Source organism: Schistocerca americana, chromosome 8 (genome assembly GCF_021461395.2).
Source record: "Schistocerca americana isolate TAMUIC-IGC-003095 chromosome 8, iqSchAmer2.1, whole genome shotgun sequence".
Classification (NCBI taxonomy): Eukaryota; Metazoa; Arthropoda; class Insecta; order Orthoptera; family Acrididae; genus Schistocerca; species Schistocerca americana.
The window spans coordinates 189,614,055-189,635,435 of NC_060126.1; positions in this window are offsets into that span (position 1 = coordinate 189,614,055).

The following is a 21,381-nucleotide window of genomic DNA, read 5'->3' on the forward strand; positions in this document are numbered from 1 at the left end:
ACCAACGATAAATATTAATTATGTTTCAAATGAACGCCAGGTTCCCTACAAATTATTTCAAATGCTTTCGGCGACCATCATGTTGCTGTAAACAGAACCTGGATTCATCCGAAAAAATGACGTTTGGCATTCGTGCACACAGGTTCGTCGTTGGGTACACAAGCGCAGGCGCTGCTGTCTGTGATGCAGCGTCAAGGGTAACCGCAGCCATGGTCTCCGAGCTGATAGTCCATGCTGCTGCAAACGTCGTCGAACTGTTCGTGCACATGTTTGTTGTCTTGCAAAACGTCCCCATCTGTTGACTCAGGGGTCGAGACGTGGCTGCACGATTCGTTACAGACATGCAGATAAGATGCCTGTCATCTCGACTGCTAGTGCTACGAGGCCGTTGGGATCCAGCACGGCGTTCCGTATTACCCTCCTGAACCCACCGATTCCATATTCTGCTAACAGTCATTGGATCTCGACCAACGAAAGCAGCAATGTCGCGATACGATAAACCGCAATCGTGATAGGCTACAATCCGACCTTTATCAAAGTCGGAAACGTGATGGTACGCATTTCTCCTCCTCACGCATGACAACAACGTTTCACCAGGCAACGCCGGTCAACTGCTGTTTGTGTATGAGAAATCGGTTGGAAACTTTCCTCATGTCAGCACGTTGTAGGTGTCGCCAGCGCCGCCAACCTTGTGTGAATGCTCTGAAAAGCATCTTCTTCCTGTCGGTTAAATTTCGCGTCTGTAGCACGTCATCTTCGTGGTGTAGCAATTTTAATGGCCAGTAGTGTAATTTTCCGTGTCAAAAGGTCAGGAGTGTGATGGAGTGGTTCGAGCAACAAAGTGGCGGGTTCCAATTGATGTTCTGGCCCCCAACTCGGCAGGTCTGAACCCGATCGAACACATCTGGGGTGTGATTGAACGTGACGTCAGAACTCATCGGCCTCCCTCTTTGGAATCTACGTGAATTAGGTGACTTGTGTGTGGAGATGTGGTGCCAGTTCCCTCCAGCGCCCTAACAAGGCCTCATTGCTCCATGCCACGACGCGTCGCTGCTGTTTTTCATGCCAAAGGCGGACATACGGATATTAGGCAGGTAGTGATAATGTTCTAGCTGATGAGTGTAAAATAATAATATTTACGTAGGCTCGCCATAGCTACACCGTTACATTGTGTACCAATTTGTCATTAGACCAAAGAGAACAGGAAGCATCTTCTCACGACAAGGTAATAAGCGGAATAAGCTTATGTATTTCAGAGCGGCTCACTTATTCGTCATGTGAAACGACGGAAGGCGCTCGTAATACTGCTGTCGTGTCTGTAGTAGGAAAATAAATATCAAATGTGTCGGAAGGCGGAAGTCGGCCAGTTAAATAATGATCGATGGAGCTGCGTGCTGCATTTATAAACCCGTTTGTAAAGTGACCACACTAAGAGACTACACCAATATAGCAGCAACAGCAGGCTAACTGGCTTGGCATTTACATGTCCCAACGTTGTCCGTCCGTACCGAACCTATACTTTTTACAGCCTCTGCTAACGACAGGAGAAACATTTTCTGCCGACACAAACAGAAGGTGCATTCTATTTATTGGGAGGGCAGCTAGGTAAATCTTGGTTCTCTTTTAAATGAATGTATAAATTAGAGGTTTTCATTCGGCAATATGGGATCGCAGCCTCTATTCAGGTATGAACTACTTCTCCTTCCTCTGCCTCCGCGTTCGTCCCGTAGGGCAGTTGGCTCCGCCCTTTCTTCTCTCTGTCTCAATTTGGCGCAGTCTTGTGCTTCGTCTGGGAAGTAAAGTTGCGTCGATCTCTCAATAGATCGTTCACCATCGACTGTCAATGAAAATCCGCCATTTGCTATATTTTCTTAATCTACTCGAAGTACGTGTTCATGTCGCCGCAGACGGCTTGCCCTCATCTTCCAACGTTGACAGTTGTTCTTGTTTCTAACTCTCGAATATTTGCTTCGTTTTCTTTGGTGAAGGAATTTAGCACACTGTGTTTAATAGCTCCGCTTTAGCGTCACTGTTATCGGTAATTTTACCATTGGTTTCGTCCAGTGATTGTGTCTTGCCGCTGTTGTACTTTACACATGACCCGAACCTCTTTGGATTTTCTGCCAGATTTCAAGGCAGAATTTCGTTGTGTGAGCTATTAAAAAGCATCTCTCATTGAATTCCGTTCTATGTTTCGAGCTTCAGTAAATATCACCAATCATGGAGATTTTCCGTTCTTTTGAATTTGGCGTGCTTTTCTCGTTTCGTCTGCGGCAGTGGTTTGTGCACCATGGGAGATCAGTACTATTTTTTATGCATTTATTTAGTGTAAATTTCTCAATTTTCGCCGGTACTACTACCTTGAATTTAAGCCACATATGGTCTACTTTTACACATTTAGTTAGTTAGTTTGGAAGGGCTGCAAAATTTTTGTTAGGAGGACGTCAAGCGAATTTTTACCTGCTTTTTTAAAGAAATATATTTTGCATTTATTTTTTATGGATTCGATGTTATGGTGTTTCGCATTGGTTAGCGATAATACGGACAACCTTGCATATTCTACTGTCTATGACGCTCTCTAACACCTTCATTGTATCTGATCACATAGGACGATAGTTGAAACTTTCAACCAGTTCCCCTTCCATTTCGAAATTGGAAGTGTAGTGCTCAGTGTTTATGCGGTTGGTACGTTCTTATCTTGTGTGACCTTCCTGAGCAAACGTGTCAGCCATTCAGCTGTCTCCCACTGGCTTGTTCTCCACGGTCCTTCCAAGTTTCATCTTCCCAGGACTTCAGACCTATATTGTTACAAAATAATTTGCCTGTTGAGATGTAAGCAGCTTCCATAAGTCAAGGGATCACTTAAGGCAGATGTCACGACGTTTGCATTGAAAAGGACACAGTCGGTTTTCTTCATCAATTGGAACTTGTGCTCTGTCTCTGATGACCTCGTCATCGACGTGATCCATTTCCTTCCTCACACTTGCCCTTTGCTCCATATCTAAAGAGATCGATGTCGACGGGATTCCTTATTTTCTTCTTCTTCTTCTTCTTCTTCTTCCTCTACTTCTTCTTCTGACTAGTGTTTCTCCTCTTTGCTGACCTCACTGTGTGGGTGTACTGGAGCAGCTGCCATTCCATCTCTTGGTTGTCGCTCAGGTAGACATTTCCCTTGCTGTCGTCCATTTTTACAAATTTTAACTTGTCCTATGGGATTCTTTAATTCCACATGAGCTTTCCAGTTTCTTTTCCTTGTCTTTATCCCTTTACTTATAGTTTATATTCCACACAGTTTCCCTAGCTTCGTTTCTTCTTTTGTCCCACATGGTTACTCTTTGGATATGTGGTAGTACCTTCATTTCCACTGCCGTAAAATTTTATCATTTCTGTTTCCGCCATAGTTTCTGCTGAATATGTCTTAACAGGACGCATCATTGTTTTATTTGTTTTTATTTTCCCCTCAGATGTCGTAAATTTGTTTCTCCATACAGCATTCTGCAGGCATCCGGCTACCCTTACTACCTTCATCACTTAATTTTTCACTTCCATGGTTAAATCTTTATAGCTGTTGATAGTAGTTTCTAGATAATTAAAGCTCACCACTTGTTCAACTTACACGCCATCTACTTCTAATTTACATCTTACAGCTATTTTTTATATTACCATACTCTTCGTTTTTTTTACTTGCGTTTTTCCGTGTCAGTGCATAGCTGTTTTATGAAATTAGTGAAATAACTTCTGTAATTTATCGTCATTATTTGCTGTCAGCACAGCATCATCAACAGAACATATATTTACCACTTTATTTCCCATTTTATGTCCTGGTTTCTTTCTTACGGCATCAGTGATATGATACATTTTTGAGATGAACAGGAGTGGGCTTAACGAGTTCCCTTGTCCAATTCATTTATCTAGTATAATTTCATCTGTGAATTCTCCGTGTGTTTCAATTCTCGTTTGTGTATATATAATCTTCTACAATTTTCACTAAATTCATTGTCACTCGATTAACGTTTGAATTATATACTTTTTTTATACCTATATCAAATATTTTTGACAAGTCAGTGAAACACAGGCAGCCTGGGTCATTAAACACTATGCATTTCTCAACGATTTGTCTTAGAGCGAAAATATCATCTGTTGTGCTCCTGTTTCTCCTGAATCCTTGCTGTTTTTCTGCTGTTTCGATATCATTCTATATTCTGCCTATAATTGCTGATGTTAACAGTTTTAAGCTGGAAACCGGCAGGGTAATTCCCTGTCATTATGGTCATTATTATTTAATACTTGTTTACCTTATATTGTTATATGCTGGAGCCGGCCACTGTAGCCGAGCGGTTCTAGACGCTTCAGTCTGGAACCGCGCGACCGCTACGGTCGCAGGTTCGAATCCTGCCTCGGGCATGGATGTGTGTGATGTCCTTAGGTTAGTTACGTTTAAGTAGTTCTAAGTTATAGGGGATTGATGACCTGAGATGTTAAGTCCCATAGTGCCCAGAGGCATTTGTTATATGCTGGAGCTATAATAGTTCCTTGCCACTCTCTTGATATCCTACCTTCGTTCATAATACTGTTAAATAAAGTATAAAGCTGCTGATACAGTACTTTCCCTTATATTTCATTAATTCATTGTACTGTGCATGCCATCTGGCCCTGGAGATCACCAATTTTCAAGGTTTTTCATTGCAGTGCACATATCCTGCAGTGAGAAATCAAATTGGCTGCCATTTTCTGTGCTTTGGTGTCTAATTTCAGTTCATATATTTGTTACACCCTTATACTGTAATTCAAAATATTTTTTCTCACAGAATTTTGCTTGCATGCTCTATCTGCAGCCGTTCGGTATGAGGCACGTTCCCACGGTCCGCGCTGCTTCCCCCGTCGGAAGTTCGAGTCCTCCCTCGGCCATAGGTGTGTGTGTGTTGTCTTTAGCGTAAGTTAGTTTAAGTTAGATTAAGTAGTGTGTAAGCCTAGGTACCGATGACCTCAGCAGTTTGATCCCATAGGAACTTACCACAAATTTCCAAAAATTCCCTGTATCTGCAAGTATAATTCTTCCAGTAATTTAAATTCCTGCCTGTTTTATGCAACCGGAGGAATTCTAAAATTGCTACTAAAATCAGGTGAAACCTACGCATGCGGAATCAACCCGCATCCAGTTGAAGCCTTTGTTCCGTGGGTGGAACATTGCGAAGCCCTTCAGCGAGGCAGTCATTCTTCCATGGCGCTATCTACGCTAGCCCGAGCTCTTCCTCTACCTCAGGAGAACGCGGAGATAAATGTGCTAGCGAGCCAAGCAGTGGGCGCCGTTCTAGACTGCTGTATATCATGCTGCCACCTAATTGTGGCTGGCCGCAGATATTTTACCATTACGGGCTCTGATTAATCGTCTCTGCCTCCGTAGTGCAGCGGAACCCTCACCTCAGTAGGGCACTCGCGGTTCGTTGAAAGTCTTGCGCAGTGGCACGCGAAATGGCAGCGCTTGTCAATATGGAAACGACGGGGAGCGGGTTGGGAAGTCGTACTAAGCTGAACCCAGTGGAAATTACAAAAAGAGTCTCATCAGATAACGTTTATTTAACAAGTTGGAGATCCAGTGTGCAACATGGACACATTCAGAGAATATACGATTAAAACAAGAAAAAACAAGGAATCTTTAATAAATGCAATCCACACTCGATTAAAAACTTAACATCATTACAACTGCAATAAACTCGGATAGGAAGTATTTACAGTTGAATGTATTTTACTTTAGAATAACACTGAATTACTTTAATACCTGTACGCTTGAGGCTGGTGCCAGAAAAAGTTTAAATTTGTGTTACTTGTATTCTTTAAAAGAGTCTGTGGTCGAAAAGCTACAAATGTTTACTAACTGCAGGCTGCTCCGAAAATTCTCAGTAACTAAGAAACTTTGTACTTTGGATAAAGTCCCTTTGGATATACCAAATAAACAGGTTGAAGACTTTCAGCAAAACAGTAAACGTAGAAATGACCTACCAGAACGATCGTAGGACTAGTTTGTAGAACAGGCAATAAAAAGTAAAACCAATCTTAAAAACATTATCTTCTAATAGAAATTAATACACAATTACAAATTGTCATTAAAAAAACAGTTTTGGTCAAATCGAAAGCAACAACAGCTCAAATTAGTACTCTAAATAGTGTTTAAAAACTCACTATTGTTCTGTTAACCGTCTTCTGGACAGAATAATTTTTAATCACGGCGCACTGGCCAAGTTGGATCACAACCACATATGACATTAGAAATAGCATATTAAGAACTATTAAACATGCAGCCTTATATTCCAAGGCAGCTTTACTGAGACACAAAACAATATGTGTGGTCAATTGGTCAAGAAGAGACCTAAACCCTCTGCTTACCAGAAAATCCGTATAGCGTTTCCAACCAGTCGGGCCTCTCAGGCGTAAGCTGGCACCATTTAGACTACTTATAATGTTCAGGTTTGGCTGGGGATTGGGTTGTTGTGGTGGAGGAGACCAAACAGCGAGGTCATTGATCTCATTGGATTAGGGAAGGACGGGGAAGGAAGTCGGCCGTGCCCTTTCAAAGGAACCATCCCGGCATTTGCCTGGAGCGATTTAGGGAAATCACGGAAAACCTAAATTTGGATGGCCGGACGAGGGCTGAACCGTCGTCCTCCCTAATGCGAGTCCAGTATGCTAACCACTGCGCCACCTCGCTCGGTAATGCTTATAATGTGAGTGACTTTTGAGATATAAATATTTTTAAAGTAATTGTATTTATATAAAGTTTCCATTATTAAAAAAGGACAATTTTGAAACTTTTATTGGTGACTTTTATTCTTATTACACATTTGGTGCTTTTGTGACGTGTAATTTGACTTTTTCTATCTTTCTTCGCGACAAAATATGCACGTCTTCTCCTTTTCTTAGCTGGCGGTTTCGCTGCCCGTCCTGGATCCGCTGCTACCAACGAACTCATTGATTTCTTTACCCCTGCTACTTGCTTTCCCAAATTGATGATGGAAGTCTGACGTCTCATTTGTTATTGGTAGCCAGCATCACCCTAATTACGTATGCATTCATTACACTTACATCGATAATGTTAAAGAAAACCACCAATGTCCCAGCGTCTTATTTCTCTTGACACTGTAGGATCACGTCTTCTGGTCCATGGTGTCAACGCCGCCCTTTGTGGCACTGTATGTCATTATAACTTCAGGCTTTTTTACCTGATGATGATGATGATGACACCGTTGGCTGATCATGACTGTTACAACTCTGTTTTTCTTAGGAACATAAGGGGCTATCATCACATCTAGTTGCAAATAAAATAAGGTAGAGTATACTTCACGTCCTTTATATGTAATAAAACGGTAGGCAGTTCACCTTCATTTTTTCGGTTAGTACCAACTAGTGTCAGATCTTTTGACAGTAAATAATGTGCTACATCGAGAGAAGTAAAAAATTATCACAGGTGATATTACGTCCAGACTTTTCAAGTTCAATCACCAGGGTTTTCACAACATTCTCTCCAAGTCCTACGGCTCTGGTTAGTTCCTCTGCCCAAAGACACTGTCATCTTCCAGCAGTAGCTTGTTGCACTGCCACACATGGTCCATAACTTTATTCCGCGTCTACAATGTTTTGATGTGATGTATTGCAGAAACGGACAGCGACCACGATATGTGATCACGTTTTCATTCACGGCGATGCACCATCCTGGAACGTAGGCATCCCACATTTCAAAAACTTCACTGATTGGTTCCAATTTATCATTTGGCCTATGTTCACGTCGGAATGTTGCATTGTCAAAGCGCAACACCCTCAGAATAGCATGGAAGCGGCTGCAAAAGCCGGCCGCTGTGGCCGAGCGGTTGTAGGCGCTACAGTCTGGAACCGTGCGACCGCTACGATCGCAGGTTCGAATCCTGCCTCGGGCATGGATGTGTGTCGTGTGCTTAGGTTGGTTAGGTTTGAATAGTTCTAAGTTCTAGGGGACTGATGACCTCAGATGTTAAGTCCCATAGTGCTCAGAGCCATTTGAACATTTGAGCGGCTGCAACACACAATATCATTGGACACTGGTCGGCCAATCTTAGCACTCCAAAGCTGACTGATATCTTCAATTCTTGCCTTGTAAACGCCAGTCAGGATCAGAAACCAAAAAACTTTTTCGTTTCATGCGTACCTGCATCCACCCAGTCCTCGTAAACGATTCGACCTTCCGTGCTAGCCCACACACACACACTTTGTCAGTCTGGGGTACACGAAAAAATAACATAAAACAAGATGCTTCATTATCGTAGTTCCTGATCGAATAACTTGTAGGTCCCTCGTCTTGTTTCGATACATTATTTTTGCTCTGCCTGCCAGAAATTCCATATTGAGGAGCTGCAGTCCATATTTCACCATATTTTATTTCCATTGCGAGAAAACAATAAGTCACACTCAACAGAATTTTCACGAATTTCTTCTCCCTCCATCTGCGTAAAGGGATTCTTCATTATCATCATGTCCGCGGCTCGTGGTCTTGCGGTAGCGTTCTCGCTTCCCACGCACGGGGTCCCGGGTTCAATTCCCGGCGGGGTCAGGGATTTTTAGCTGCTTCGAGATGACTGGGTGTTGTGTGTCTTTCATCATCATTTATTCCTCATTCACTCGCGAGTCGCCGAAGTGGCGTTAAAGAACTTGTGGAGCGGTGGCCGAACCGCCCGGCGAGGGGTCTCTCGGCCACCAATGCCGTACGCTCATTATTATTATTATTATCATCTTCGTGTAGTTCTGAGTTTTCAGCGGCATCTACCTCATTAGCATTATGACAGGAAGATTCACATTCATTTGACGGGTTTTCAGAATCAGAGGTCTGCTCCAACAATTCCGTCACCTCCTCTTCTCCGTAACATTTTCAGTTTGTAGCACAGAAAATTATTATGAAATAATGCACCCTAATAAACATGTGCTTATAACAAAGAAGACTGTCGAACACTGAAAGAATGACAGCGCGAGTCAACAATGGCAAATGACGTAACAAACGCTGTGCAGACAGACATCTGGTTGTTGAAAAATTGCTTCAAATCGCAAGGGACTGCGAGGCACGTTACGGGAGGAAACGTGCACCAACACTTTAACACAATGCCGTAGAAAATTTTTTATTTTTTCTAAATTTATGAGTAACTTGACAAATTAGGAAAAGCCGTAAAATTTCATTAAAATTAAATGAATAGTTACCAAAAGAGAGGATATTAAACATTACAGACGGACATCTGAGGCCCGATGGTAGGTAAAGGATTGAACAGTTTGATGAATGGAACTTGAAATGTATGACCTGGCCAGAAATTTTAATAAAGCAAAGAGTATAATTGACTTGACAATTTAATTAATGTACCACAAGTATTACTATTATTGTTGTTTTACACTAAAGCAACGTTCTTAAATTTACTTACGTTCGACATACAGCAGTACTAAGACTCGCATACAATAATGCAATTATTTTACCGTACCTTCTGAGCGTTATTCAATTACCTGCTAATTAAGAGCCGTTTTCGTTGAGGTCAGTACTTTAGGCTAATTTTCAAGCAACTACTCAGTAGGTTCCATGGAACATCTTGCAACACAATTATGAAACCAGCTTGGCCTGAAACACAGAATCTTATTTGTGCCGTACCGGGCCTCGAACCCGGATTTACCGCGTCTCATGACCGTTTGCGTTACCCCTTCGGCCATCCGTACACGATGCCTGACGGACTCAAATTTCGAACTTATCGCTCGCTGCAGTGCAGTCCGACAGAACAGACAACACTCAAGTATCTACATAGCTGTGAGAGCGTGACGGTTCCTTGGCGTTTGTTTCAGTGCGGGTGCACTAATATCGTCCGAACTCCAACGGGAATCAATAACTTGCAAGTGGGGTTAATCAAGGAGGGACACCGCAGTGGAGAGTGCTGTAAGTTGGTAATTTGTCTTGGTCAGAGGCCGTGCTTGGATGGCCGAAGCGGTTAAGGGTACCGCTCAAATGGTTCAAATGGCTCTGAGCACTATGGGACTTAACTTCTGAGGTCATCAGTCCCCTAGACGTAGAACTACTTAAACCTAACTAACCTCAGGACATCACACACATCCATGCCCGAAGCAGGATTCGAACCTGCGACCGCAGTGGTCGAGCGGTTCCAGACTGAAGCGCCTAGAACCGCTCATTAAAAATAGTAAATCCGGGTTTACAACTTTCGCCATCACAATGCCCTGTGCGGCTAGAAATCACGAATTCCGACCCACTCTAGTTCATATAAATGTATGCACCAGCCACGTCATAGCGAGAGGTGTCTGTTCTATCGGACATTCCGACACACATTCCCCAGTTTATTAATAATGTAATTCTCCACGATGGCGGTTGCCTTGAATTGTGTAATCGTTAGGTTGAAACATGTCCATCAGGGACGGGGTCGTGCAGGAACACCAGTTCGGTGTGTCCTGCGACGAGCTGGCGCCAAAAGGTCTCGGAAACCTAATCTCCAGACGGCCGAGACACGCCTTCAGTTCATGGGGCAGGAACCGTTAACCCTTCACCCTCCTGTTAAGTTGGTATCGCGCACCTTTTCGCGTACCGCAGAAGTGCAGTGCGGGGAGAATTAATTAAAACTCCTGACAGTTGCCGGCAGTTGTTCGCAGATGCAACACGCGCCGCTTCGTAAGCAGCAGTAACGCGGAAGTGACCGCCATCATAGCCAAGACAGTCCACTCAGCACTTGGAAGCAGTCTCGCGTACCATTCGATTGCTATCGTCTACTGTGAATACCAAAAAAGATATTGCAACTTCCACTCTCGCGTCCGGTTCTAAGAGTACGAAGGCAGTAATGTAGTCAGACTCATCTAGCCGTCTTTGCTCCTGCGTTTGCACCTCAACTCTCGAGGTTCACATTAACCTTGATAAAGTTCTCGCAAGCATTCTCTCTCTTTATCTCTAGCGTCCAGTTTTCAACTGTATTGCTTCTTTGAATTTGATATGTCTTTCTACATTTTCCCCGTTTAGAACTAGCTGCCGTTCGTCACACCAACTAGAAATTTTGCCTAAGTCTGCATTCACTTCTACATAGATACCCCGTAATCCATCGTACGGTGCTTGGCGGAGCGTACCCTGTACCTCTAAGTCATTTCATTTCCAATTCCACTGGCAAACAGAGCGACGGAGAAACGACTGACTATATGCCTCTTTAGGAGCCCTAATTTCTCTATTTATCTTCATTGTCCTTACCCGCAGTGTATGTTGGAGGCAGTCGGATCGTTCTGCAGTCAACTTCAAATGCCGGGTCTCTGAATTTTCCCAGTAGTGTTCGTTGAAAAGAATGTCGCCTATCCTTTAGCGATTCACATTTGCGTTTCCGAAGCATGTCCGTAACACGTGCGTATTGTTCGAATCTACCAGTAATAGCCGGACGTGGTGGCCGAGCGGTTCTAGGCGCTTTAGTCCGGAACCGCGCGACTGCTACGGTCGCAGGTTCGAATCCTGCCTTGGGCATGGATGTGTGTGATGTCCTTAGGTTGGTTGGGTTTAAATAGTTCTAAGTTCTGGGGGACTGATGACCTGAGATGTTAAGTCCCATAGTGCTCAGAGCCATTTGAACCATTTTTGAACCAGTAAATAACCCAGCAGCCCGCCTCTGATCTGCTTCGATGTCTTCGTTTAATCCGACCTGGTATGGGTCTCAAACATTTAGCAGTACTCAAGAATAAGTCACACTACCGCCTTTTATGCGGTATCCTTTACAAATTAACCCCAGTTCCCTAGAATTCTTCCAACGAGCCTAAGTAGAACATTCACCTTCCCTGCCGCAGTCCTAACAAGCTCGTTCAATTTCATATCGCTTTTCAGCGCTATGTCCAGACAATTAAACGACGTGACTGTGTCAAGCAGGACGCTACTGATGTCGTATCTCAACATTACGGCTTTATTTTTCCCACTCATCCACATTAACTTACTGTGTCGTTTATATCTGCTGGCTTACAGTGAGACTGAAGCTCTCGACTAACCTCAATTTTTGTGTAAAAATCCTGCTTCTGTTTGTGTTTTTATGGTTGCTATTGGTTTGCAGTTTGACTTCTAAAAGGCTCCCTCGCTTTCTGCAGCTTTTCCCTGTCTGCTTTCAATTAATGCCTGTCAGCACCTACACAACTACACCCCCTGCAACTAGTTGCAGAATTCAACGGCCAACGGTGTCAACGGGCAGTATATCAACAGGTGACTGGACACCTCTCCGACTGTTACGAGAAGGGTGTGAGATCTTTCAAAAGATTTTTGTCCCAGTCGCCACGTCGCTTGTGTCAATCACGGTACCTTGTCGCAACACTAAAGTGATTGACGCAAAATTGCAGTTGTTACACCTGGAGCTTCTACTTCTCATTCAAGTAGCTCCTCGGTTGGCATCACGAAGCTGAACAGACCCCGTTCAAATCCTACCACTACGGAAAATCCCTGGCAGAACCGGATATTATATTCGACCTTCTTTATAGCAGTCACATATAAGAAGTCGATGAGTTTTACACGGGTTGTACCACAACCAATAGAGAACAATAACACGGGTAAAAGTATACGATAGCAGAGATTAAAACTTTTCGGTAAACATAGGTCCGCAAAGGAGCCGTTTGTGACATAATTGCAAATGTGTGATTACGAGCCACCGCAAATATCCCTATTAAATTGATCTCAAATCTCACCCGCGGCCTACCTTAACAAGAAATACCCTTTTATTTCAGCACGTACAGGGTACGATTTATTGTATATTAGTAGCTGATACAGGAGGTGATCCACGTGTTGTACACGCTGTTGGATGCAATACTGCTGTAGCCACCTGGCCTATTCAGGACCGTTACGCGGCAGGATGGGTGAGATAAATGGTGTGGGGCAGGGCTGATTTACGCCGGGATGTACACAATGGCAGCATTAACAAATGTTTATTACCAGCAGCAATGTACAGCGCCGCGACCGTCCTCTTGGCGTGTAGTGCAGCCGGTTGCTGATGCCCTCAGCAGAGCCCGTGGCGTGTGTTGCCCTAGGTCAAGGGCGGCTAACTCCGTGGCGCCATACGACCCACGAGAAAGCGAAGAAACGGTCGCGGTCTGCTCAGGGCCTCCGGAGTTTGGCCGGCTAAGTCGCCGCAGTACTTACTCGTAGTCCCCATGACATGCACTTGGGTGCGATAGCCGACACTTGAAGTTCCATGCTGAGTAGCAATGCTCCGTTCACCCAGCAGGGGTCGACCAGGACGCTGGATGCTCGCCGATGACGTCTAGGCGGCGAGGAAGCCGCGAGGGCGCGCCTCCCCCAGCCAGATTGTAGACAGCTTGCCGTCCGCAGGGCGAAGTCCATCAGAGGGCGAAGGCTGGCCGCACACCAGCTTCTCGCATCGGTGAAGTCTCCAAGTCCAGCGGCCGCTACACCACAGGTGTGGCGCGCTTCATGCCGGAACATGACAAGCTGCTCAGCAGGCAAGCGGTCATCAGATATTCATCAATCAAAAATGGCTCTGAGCACTATGCGACTTAACTTCTGAGGTCATCAGTCGCCTAGAACTTAGAACTAATTAAACCTCACTAACCTAAGGACATCACACACATCCATGCCCAAGGCAGGATTCGAACCTGCGAACGTAGCGGTCACTCGGCTCCAGACTGTAGCGCCTAGAACCACACGGCCACTCTGGCCGGCTATTCATCAACCAGTCGGTCGCGGTTTCTATGAAACTCAACAGAGAGTCAAACTCAACAGTTCGAGGTGCAGATAGAACTGCTGTACACGCCTGATTATTTAGGCGTGATTATTTAGGCACTTGTTTCTACGCTTCTGACGTAGTCCTACTTGGAGTGGAAGAGTGGATTTGTTCCACATTATTTGTCTCATCAACTTTTCCTGGTTTGCTCCATGGCTCTGCACCGAGCATGGGTTGCTATACTTGGTCACATTTGGAACATGTGAGTTGTCGAGTGCTCCAAGTTACAAGGTGTTACCTCGCCCTTGGTCACACTGTGCTGCGGTGTTAGCTGTACTACAGGATTCGTCCGTGATCGGTATCGCGAAACCGATCCGACTGGAGTGTTTGACGTAATGTCAACAGTACTGCCCAGTGGCCTACTCGATCAGCACGTTGGCCGCGCTGGCCTCTATTGCCTGGCAGCGACCGGAATAAAACTTTAAAAGAATTTTAAACTTCGCGCGGCGAACCTTTTTTGGGCCGCACGCTCTCCTTTCTTGAGTGAGTTACAGATTCTTTTAAACTGCCCCGGATCGTCCCGTCAATCTTGGCAAGACTACTCCAGCTCTTGGACCATATCAGTGGTTATGTTGTATCCTTTCCTTTTGATATGAGCCCAGACAGAATACAGCTGAGGACTGAGGTCAGGTGATCTTGGAGGCCAAGATACAGACTCCATTAGACCTATCCATCTTGAGACCATATTGACGCGTTCGGTATTCAAATGGTTCAAATGGCTCTGAGCACTATGGGACTCAACATCTGTGGTCATCAGTCCCTTAGAACTTAGAACTACTTAAACCTAACTAACCTAAGGACATCACACACATCTATGCCCGAGGCAGGATTCGAACCTGGGACCGTAGCGGTCACGCGGTTCCAGACTGACGCGCCTAGAACCGCACGGCCACATCGGCCGGCCGTTAGGTATTATTTTACATCAGCAGCAGAAAAATGTGCCGATGCTCCATCACGCATGTACTCAATTGCCTAACGATGTACCATAGAAAAAAAAAGTTTCAAATGGCTCTGAGCACTATGGGGCTTAACAGTTGAGGTGATCAGTCCCCCAGAACGTAGAACTACTTAAACCTAAGGAGATCACACACATCCATGCCCGAGGCAGGATTCGAACCTGCGACGTAGCAGTCGCGCGGTTCCGGACTGAAACGCCTAGAACCGCTCGGTCACCGCGGCCGACTGCCATGGATCCAATTTGATCCTAATCAGATGGTAACTTAATAAATAAGGTTGCATTTCAAACACATCTGTGGTAAGTAGGACAATAAGTCATACTCAAGACAGTGGCTACTCGCATATACTGAATTTGCAATTATCTCGCAGACAGTTCGTTTGTCAACCGATGTCCACTGTAACGTTTCTGCTTCTAAACTGATGCGTAGAACTCTAGGGTGAAAGTAATTTTCGCATGATGTGTCACAGCCAAACTACATAGTCGATGAAACTTGGACCATACATGCAATGAACTGGGCAAAGAACTGTTAGGGTACAGCTCAGAAGGTAATTGAAAGAGAGACGCAATGAGACGAAAAGAAATGACATTTTTATTCAAAGAAAAATAATTATACTGAAGTCGTCGCTATTTATGATGATCCCTCTGGGCATTAAAAACGGCGGGACATTGTTCATAATACGGTGTGTGATCTCCACGGACAGCAACGCGTATCTGCAATGTGCTCCCATACTGTCCTGATTGTGGCTTTGAGGCAGTTTTCCGCATCCGACGAGGTAAATACCTGTTACCCACGTCCCACCTCAGTTACTCGAATTGAACACTTTTCGGAAACATTTTCTTATTTGCACCTGAGATTACGCTAGACAGACAGATTGGGAGCACGAATTCCATCCTGGAGCGAAGTGGTGGCGTCAGGAGAGACATCCGACAACCATCCACCACTAAGATTTTCCAACTCCAAAGTAACATGCCGACCTCGTTTTGATACGGTATAAGGCCGAGAGGAACAGGAAGATCTGTAGTGAGGGTATTAATTGTCTGCTTGACCCTGAATGAAACTGTTGTTGGTTAAGCGGAAAAACATCCAGGAAAATATCTGCTGTCGATGGAACTGAAGAATTATCAATAGGCTTGCATTCTATTAACCGACAGCAATTGCCGACATTTGCTGCAAGAAAATTTATTATTATTTTTTTATAAAGTGTGCGTGGCAACGAATTAATGATACCACCATCAGCAGGGACTAAAGCCACAACTTAGCGCACAGTGCTCTTTTACGAGGTGCATTCAAGTTCTAAGGCCTCCGATTTTTTTTATAATTAACTACTCACCCGAAATCGATGAAACTGGCGTTACTTCTCGACGTAATCGCCCTGCAGACGTACACATTTTTCACAGCGCTGACGCCATGATTCCATGGCAACGGTGAAGGCTTCTTTAGGAGTCTGTTTTGACCACTGGAAAATCGCTGAGGCAATAGCACCACGGCTGATGAATATGCGGCCACGGAGAGTGTCTTTCATTGTTGGAAAAAGCCAAAAGTCACTAGGAGCCAGGTCAGGTGAGTATGGAGCATGAGGAATCACCTAAAAGTCGTTATCACAAAGAAACTGTTGCGTAACGTTAGCTCGATGTGTGGGTGCGTTGTCTTGGTGAAACAGCACACGCGCAGCCCTTCCCGGACGTTTTTGTTGCAATGCAGGAAGGAATTTGTTCTTCAAAACATTTTCGTAGGATGCACCTGTTACCGTAGTGCCCTTTGGAACGCAATGGGTAAGGATTACGCCCTCGCTGTCCCAGAACATGGACACCATCATTCTTTCAGCACTGGCGGTTACCCGAAATTTTTTTGGTGGCGGTGAATCTGTGTGCTTCCATTGAGCTGACTGGCGCTTTGTTTCTGGATTGAAAAATGGCATCCACGTCTCATCCATTGTCACAACCGACGAAAAGAAAGTCCCATTCATGCTGTCGTTGCGCGTCAACATTGTTCGGCAACATGCCACACGAGCAGCCATGTGGTCGTCTGTCAGCATTCGTGGCACCCACCTGGATGACACTTTTCGCATTTTCAGGTCCTCATGCAGGATTGTGTGCACAGAACCCACAGAAATTCCAACTCTGGAGGCGATCTGTTCAACAGTCATTCGGCGATCCTCCAAAACAATTCTCTCCACTTTCTCGATCATGTCGTCAGACCGGCTTGTGCGAGCCCGATGTTGTTTCAGTTTGTTGTCACACAATGTTCTGCCTTCATTAAACTGCTGCATCCACGAACGTGCTTTTGACACATCCATAACTCCATCACCACATGTCTCCTTCAACTGTCGATGAATTCCAATTGGTTTCACACCACGCAAATTCAGAAAACGAATGATTGCACTCTGTTCAAGTACGGAAAACGTCGCCATTTTAAGTATTTAAAACAGTTCTCATTCTCGCCGCTGGCTGTAAAATTCCATCTGCCGTACGGTGCTGCCATCTCTGGGACGTATTGACAATGAACGCGGCCTCATTTTAAAACAATGCGCATGTCTCTATCTCTTTCCAGTCCGGAGAAAAAAAATCGGAGGCCCTAGAACTTGAATGCACCTCATAAGAGAATAACCAACACAGTACGTGACAAAAGTAATGAATTGCCCAGAAGACGTTGTCGGATGTCAATATAATTTCATACACGTACACACCATCAGCGGGTATTAAAATGGTAAGCTTTGCAATTCTACGCCACAGGCAGAACGGCCATCAGAGTGGTTTAGTGTTGTTCATATTTAGTATTCTTACCAGGCCTGGTAGTGTACGTAAAAGCCACGAAAGGCGTCAGCTATTGAGCGATCACAAACAGAGTGAAGGACGCGGTGATTCTGCATACTTGTGTGGAACAGCATTGTGAGCACTTGACACGTTTGAAAGCGGCCTCAATGTGGGCCTCCATTTGCTTGTCTGATCGAATCATGCAATATCAGATTAATGAGGGATTCATAACGGAAGCAAGACAAAGAGAAATCAAGATACCTTCATAGGATTTGGCGACCTGGAAAAAGCGTTCGACAATGTAAAATGGTGCAAGACGCTCGAAATTCTGAGAAAAATAGGGGTAAGCTATAAGGAGAGACGGGTAAAGTACAATATGTACAGGGGCCAAGAGGGAATAATAAGGTGAACGATCAAGAACGAAGTACTCAGATTAAAAAGAGTGTAAGACAGGGATGTAGTCTTTCGCCGCTATTATTAAATCTGTACATCGAAGAAGCAGCGATGGAAATAAAAGAGAGGTTCAGGAGTGGAATTAAAATTAAAGGTGAAAGGATATCAATGGTACGATTCGCTAATGACATTGCTATCCTGAGAGAAAGTGAAGAAGAATTACATGATTTGCTGAATGGAATGAACAATCTAATGAGTGCAGAATATGGACTGAGATTAAATCGAAGAAAGAAGAAAGTAATCAGATGTAGCACAAATGAGAACAGTGAGAAGCTTAACGTCAGGATTGATACTCACGAAGTAGATGAAGTAATTCTACTACCTAGGCAGTAAAATAACCAATGACACACAGAGCAAGGAGGACATCAAAAGCAGACTAGCAATGGCATAAAGGGCGTTCTTGGTCAAGAGAAGTCTACTAGTATCAGACATAGGCCTTAATTTGAGGAAGAAATTTCTGAGAATGTACGTCTGGAGTACAGCAGTGTACGGTAATGAAACATGAACTGTGGGAAAACCGGAACAGAAGAGAATCGAAGCAATTGAGATGTGGTGCTACAGACGAATGTTGACAGTTAGATGGACTGATAAAGTAAGGAATGAGGAGGTTCTGCACAGAATCTGAGAGGAAAGGAATATGTGGAAAACACTGATAAGAAGGGACAGGATGTTAGGACATCTGTTAAGACACGAGGGAATAACTTCCATGGTGCTAGAGGGAACTGTAGATGGCAAAAGCTGTAGAGTAGGACAGAGATTGGAATAAATCCAGCAAATAATTGAGGACGTAGGTTGCAAGTGCTACTTTGAGATGAAGAGGTTGGCCCAGAAGAGGGATTCGTGACGGGCCGCATCAAACCAGTCAGAAGAGTGATGATCCAATAAAAAAAAAAAAAAGGGCAGCATTTGGGTTTAACCGTGGCCCGATGTTGACTGCGTGAGAACACGAGGGCAGACATAATTGATGTCAAGGTACCTGTCGGCCACGTGCGACCGCCGTAAAGGAGGACTGGCGTATTGTACACTAAGCACACCGTAACCCCTTTACATCTGTGCACATCATCCGAAAACAACCAACTGACTCCCTAGCAAAATTCTGTGCCATCCTATTCCATTGGTCGGAGACTGCAAGCTGATCGACTACAGAATTACCATCCAATGCTTAGGCTGTTATAAACAGCACAACACAAACGGCTGGGTTTGGAGTGGCGCCATAACGGGGAAGCCTCGCCGCTGATGAAAGGAGTCGCATTGGGTTCAGTGACGAATCGCGGTTCTGCACGACACTGTATGACCATCGTCGACGAGTATAGCGGTATCCTAGGAAGAGTTCCTCGGGGAGTCATCGCGTATGACTACAGATCACAGCTGGTAGTGATCGAGGGAACTGTCAACACGCAGTGGTATGTCACGGACATCCTGCGTTATCAAGTGTTTTCTCTCTCGTGCGACGGCTTCGTGGTGTTATCTTTCAAGAGGACAATACTCGTCCACACATTGTATGTGTCTCTCCGAAATGCTTGCGTGATTTTGAGGTACACCCATGGCCTGCAACATCCTCATATCCGTCCGCGACTGAAAATATATGTGGTCAACTCAGATGTTGACTCTCACCCAGTACCATTATCAAGACTGGTTGATTGGTTGTTGATTTGTGGGAGTAGAGCAAACGGCGAGGCCATCGGTCTCATCGAATGAGGTAAGGTGGGGAAGGTAATTGGCTGTGCCCTCTCAAAGGAATCATCCCGGAATTGGCCTGAAGCGATTCGAGGTAATCACGGAAAACCTATATGAGGATGGCTGGACGCGGCTTTCAACCGCCATCCTCCCAAATGCGAATCCTTTGTGCTAACCAGTGCGTCATCTCGCTCAGTCATTATCGAAGATGTCAAGGGCCTCTTACAACAGTTTTGGGAGAGATTGCCCCAGGTGACGCTACAATGGTTTGATGTCACCTTCCCCAGCGGAAACAGTGTATGCATCTAAGTCAGAGTGGGTGAAATGTCATACTTTTGTTTGGGCTCACACTGTCAAGTTCTTTGCAAATTTGACTCCATTTTACAATAAGTGAAGTAGCATCACCTACCCTCAACCCGTGAAGTTCTATTGTGTCCTTCTCCGTTTTTGGGCACTTCACTTTCTTGACAGGCCGTGTATTTCGTGCAGTGAGCGATAACAACTGCAGTACATCGACAAACTTTTGTTATTTTTCGGCGTAATACAGGAACTATAGATCTCGTAGGCGACCTACGTTCTATGGCGATGAACGGAGAACGAACGGCCCCAGAGGAAAGGAACCCACCTTGATCATTAATGCGGAGCGACACTGACTACTGTCTCTGTATCGCAACTGAGGGGTGCGGCGTTGCGAAATAAACAACAAGGCGCGCTGCTGCCAAAATGGTTCAAATGGCTCTGAGCACTATGGGACTTAACATCTGAGGTCATCAGTCCCCTAGACTTACAACTACTTAAACCTAACCTAAGGGCATCACACACATCTATGCCCGAGGCAGGATTCGAACCTGCGACCGTAGCAGCAGCGCGGTTCCGGACTGAAGCGTCTAGAACCGCTCGGTCACAGCGGACGGTGGCGCAGGCTGAACGGGAACTGTGCTTGTTGCCTGCTGTCGCGGCGCCCATCTGCTAGTTTAGATGGGAAGCGGATTTGACATCACGGCAGGATTCAGGCGTAGCGAACTAGCCCCGTGTTTAGAGTTTTACATGAAATCACATTCGCTGCCGCCCCTCTCCATTAATCCACGCGTCGTTTATCGTATACGTCAGCTATATGTCGGCTAACCGCTGCTCTTAACAAGCTATCCAATGAAATACTTTCTGCTTTGGTTCGTTCATCATATATTCACGCCTTTCTCTGAACTCCAATTCGGTAAATCCAACACGGCTACTCCTTCGTTTGCATTTGACTTTTTCAAATTTAATTTGCTCAGCGGGAGGAAATTTCATTTGCACTCTCCGGTGAGTCGCTTACTTTCTCAGAATACCTGTTTTATGGCTGCTCTTTATCCCAGCTAAACCCTCTCCTCAGTTGTGGAGAACGATTCCGTTCATCTACGTGGGTTGGAACTTTAATAGTGGCAACTATTTATTTACAGATCGTACAAAATAGATACGTGTTTCAAAGTTCTACCGACCTTCAAAGTAGTCACCAGCATTGTGTATACCCCGTCTCCAGCGATGTGGAAGTCGTAGGATACTCTTAGCAGTGCCAGATGTGTTGAAGTTCGAGCGGCGCGGTCTATTGCCCGACGAATTTGTAGCAGTTCTCAAACGAATTCTGTGAAGTGTTTCCTTCAGTTTAGAAATCGATTTGAACTCACGAGTGCTTAACTCAGGGGAGTGCAGTAGGTGGTATAGCACTTAGCAGCCCCACCAGCCAAACAAATCAGTAACAGCTTGCACTGTATGTGCTTGAGCATTGGTTCAAATGGCTCTGAGCACTATGCG